The sequence below is a fragment of the Copadichromis virginalis genome, linkage group LG15 (assembly GCF_057382275.1).
Source record: "Copadichromis virginalis isolate Kocher_CV1m ecotype Utaka linkage group LG15, C_Virginalis_male_GT1.1, whole genome shotgun sequence".
Taxonomy (NCBI): Eukaryota; Metazoa; Chordata; class Actinopteri; order Cichliformes; family Cichlidae; genus Copadichromis; species Copadichromis virginalis.
Genome location: NC_140632.1, coordinates 37,656,965 through 37,661,443, shown reverse-complemented (window position 1 = coordinate 37,661,443; position 4,479 = coordinate 37,656,965).

Genomic DNA, 4,479 nt, shown 5'->3' with positions numbered 1-4,479 from the left:
AAACAATTACCAGATGATAGAAAGAATAGCAGTGTGTGATGTGGATATTACACATGTCCACAGATGTTCCTTAAACATTACAATCAGGGGTGTTTTATGTATGCCTGCAGCTGTGCTCAGTAGGGCAAAAACATTTAAATAAAAACGAGTTCTTGTTTTCAGCTCTTGGAGCCAATGTTTTATCCTGTTAATTCTGCGTGCTTTCTGTGCAAGTCCCTCCAGTGACACTGAAAAGAAAGATACGCTGAGCTGGATTGTCAGAGTTTGTTTTAGGCACTGTGGTGTCAGTATGGATTGTGTTATAGCTATGACAGTATGATAGCTTGTCCTTTCAGTGAAATCCAGCAGTTGTTGACATTGTTAGACATGTAGCTGGCTGAGATGCCTAGAGGTTATACACCAGCCTAAACAGCTGATGACAAGTGGCTTTTCATTACAAAACACAAACTGCAAATTTATTAGAAAATCTAGATGTCCAATTTTAGAAATGAACAAAAAAGGCTGAGGAAAAATTTGATTTCTCTTAACTTCTGGTTGTTGTTAGAAAAAGAGAATATTCTGCCTTTCGCATGATTTTAGTCAGAGGATATGCTGCAAGTTGTTGATGTAGTGTGAGCATATTATTGCTAATTTATGGAGCCAGACTTCTTTGTCAGTGTGCTAGGCATATCTAAAGAACTGGACTTCAGTTTAGCCTTTTAGTTCCCATTCAGAACAGCTTTACATCTTGGACTTAAACTAACCAGCTCCTTGAGGATGTTATATCCATGGATGTTGTCACAAGAAAGTTTGATGCTCTGATATCAGCTTATAGGCCATTACGTGAAATGAGCTGGAAAGGGATCAACATATTGTCAGGCTATTTGTGTCAGGAGGAAGGAGGGGGAATAATGTCAGAGCCATAAAAATTGTCCACCAGCAGCTTACTTACGAGAATCTGAAATGTTACAATATGCCTAGCAAAGTCGAACCTTTAATAACAAGGGTTCATGAGCTAGCATCAGTGTGAGAGTGAGAACACTCTGAAAAAATACAAAGTAGACATTTTTACAAAAAGGATGGCACAGCTGGGGGATTAGGACAGCACATTTTGTCCCACAGGCATCAGCTTGTCAGCTTTCTTCAGGCACACAGGTTGAGTTTATTCACGATGAGTCAGTCTTTACCGCCTAATGCATTTAGCCACAGGATTGATCACTAAATAAGCCAGAAAGGCATCATGTGCACATGCACATCCACAGATTTAGCAGATCTAAGCGGGACTTTTTTACTTGCACATTTCCTTCCCTTTTTTTCTGCTTAAATACAAAGTCAAATGGGTTCATTTAGGTGTTTTTCCCTCTGTATTCAGTGACCCTTCTATATACTAAATTGAACCTAAATTCATATGCAGGTAACCACTGCTGTGTATCAAAGGTGCCAATTTCATGTGTTATTCAGGACAAGCCAAAGGCCAAATCATGAATATACACAGAATGACAGCCGGAGTCATGATGCATTTTAATTTGTACTTCTTTCTTTTTTCACTGTTAGTGAGAAAGACAGAGAGAATATGAAGCAGTTTATGTGAGAACAGACAGCTGCTTTGTTATGCACGGCTCAAAAAAATCAAAAGGACACTTTTTTATAAGAGTAAAGCATCAAACCATTTTAACTTCTGGGATATTCATCTGGTCAGTTAAGCAGCCGAGGGGGTTGTTAATCAGTTTCAGCAGGTTGGTGTTAATGAAATTAGTAACAGGTGCACTGGAGGAAGCAACAGTGAGACAGTAGTCTGACTGATTTGGCAAGGCTAAGTGTCACTGCTGGGAGCATGAGGTAATACATGGACCATACATAGGTTGCACAGGTAGCCCAGGTCCTCCAGGATGGCACATTATACGTGCCATTGCCAGGTCTGCAGTCTTTCCCAGCACAGTGTCAAGATCATGGAAGTGATTCCAGGAGATAGACAGTTACTCTGGGAGAGCTGGACAAGGTCTTAGAAGGTCCTTAATCAATCAGAAGGACTGCAGCATCTGCTCTTTTGTGCAAGGAGGAACAGGATGAGCACTGCCAGAGCTCTACAAAAGGACCTCCAGCAGGCCACTGGTGTAAATATCTTTGACCAAGCAATCAGTAAAAGACTTCACGAGGGTGACCTAAAGAACTGGCGTGCTCTTGTAGGCACTGTGCTAACTGCCGGACTCTGTAGAGTCTCACTGGCACTTCCCATAGAATATCAGGCTTAGCAGGTTCACCACTGCTGCCCTGTACTTCACACTGAGCACATGTGACATTTGTGAATGGATCTGGAGAAGCTATAACATCGTTCAGCATAACTGCTTTGGTGGTGTATCAATGATGGTCTGGAGAGGCATATCCATCTAAGTTCTATAGGCAAGGTAATGGTATGCTGACTGCCATTAGTTCTCAGGATGAAATCCTGATCCTATGCAGGTGTAATGGGTTCTGGGGTCCTCCTGGTGCACAACATTGCCTGGCCTCATGTGGTAAAAATATGGAAGTAGGGACTTGAGGATCAAGGAGGTGATACCATTGACTGGCCCCCACACTAGCCAGGAGCTCAGTGACGCCCTGGATCAGATCTGGGAGGAAAACACATGCATGATTATGTTCTGATTTGTTGTCAAGGTGATCCTTTACGTTTTTTTTGAGCATCATATGTTTGAAACTCTGTATTGCTCATAGTATAAAAAAATAGCAGGTGGCTTGACAATACATTGTTAATCATCAGGAAAATGGCACAGGTGTGCTCCAAATCATAAATTGGGAAGTAAATGTCCAAGATCAGTGTGTTAGTGGATGCTTTGCTACTGCCAGAGGGAGGCGATCAACAGAATGTGAAGACCACAACATTAACATCACAAATAAACGAACCTCGTCTAACACAATTTACAGACTGCCCACATCACAGCTACTCCAGAAACGTGTGGAAAACCACACTGGCTTATATAACAGGTGAGGTCTGGTATTGGCCCAATGACAAACCAAACATTATTTTACTCATTATCCCTGCATGTGTCAAAAGTCATGGTGGTACAACAGCAACACTAGTTTACAAAGAGTTTCCAAATTTATTCTCAAAATTTTTTGCAATTCTTGTTTTATGCAACTAACAATCCTGGGACAGGTATTCAGACTAGAGGCACACCAGGATAGGCCTTTTGATCAACTACAAATAATAATAATAATAATAATAATAATAATAATAATAATAATGACTAGTGCTTCACAGTTCAAATAAAAACCACATATTGAGGATAAGTGTGCATGTTAAATCAAACACACATAATCAGCCATAACGACAGACATTCACACAAACATGCACGTGTGCTTTCAAACTATGGCAGCAAATGAAGGGGGATGGATTAAGGAAATGATAACTTATAAAAATGAGTTTTCAGCATTCACTTAAAACAAATAACAGAGTCAGCCAACCTGACTGGCTGAGCAAGGCTGTTTCACAGTTTGAGTGTCACACCCTCAAAGGCACTATCACCTCTGGTTTTAAATGGGCTTCAGTGAGCTTGTACAATGTGAAGGTATAAGATATTATTGTATTTTATAATATTGCATGGTGTTTGTTGATATGATCTCAAAATGGGTGGAGGTTTTTCTTTTAGAAATCAGGATGCAGGTGGAGTGGCCAGTGCCTTCTTGAGAGAAATTTCTGGAGAAACAGCAATGGCTAGCATGAATCCAAGTCGTTCATGCCAGCCATTGCAAGGGGATGCAGATGTTACATATCTATAAAAGACTACTACATGCGAACAGGGCTGTCTCTTTCTAAAAAGAAAAAAAAAAGCTCCCTGGGCTCTTTAAAGCCCCTTTCTTGAATTAAAACTGGAAGATAGCGCTATCAAATATAAAGAATATGAAGACTCAGGTGCATAATGATGAGGGATGCAGGGTAAACTAACAAACTCTGACAGACTGATGCCAGACATGCAGCAACAAAATAGCTCCAAGACTGGTCGACCAGCTGATGTTTTTCCTTTGTTGTCTACCCACTGGCTTTTGGGGAGGCAGTTGTACGCAGGTGTAATTAAATGTGTAAGAATAAAAAGGAAGAGTGAAATAAAAATTCCTAAATGAATACATTTACTTTAATACATCTATCTAGCTATATTACAAATTTAGTATTGAAAACCTAGGTCTGCTGCTATATCCTTACTGTATGTATTTCATATATGCATATTATTTAGATTTAGCAAATTTAACAATTTTATAAAAGTCAATAGAATTTTAATGTCAAAGGATGGTTTTGCTGGCCCTAAATATCCCTTTGACAGCTTTAACCAATCATTATTTATTTAAAAACAGAAACACGGTTATTTTACAACTGTTAAAATAACAGGAAATACTATATCTATAAAAAACAAAACAAAACTTGAAATAAATTGCTTCACTATAAAGCTGCTTTGGAACTTGTTTTCTTTGAGCTTTTACTTTGAAAGAACAGGAAGCAGACGCTTT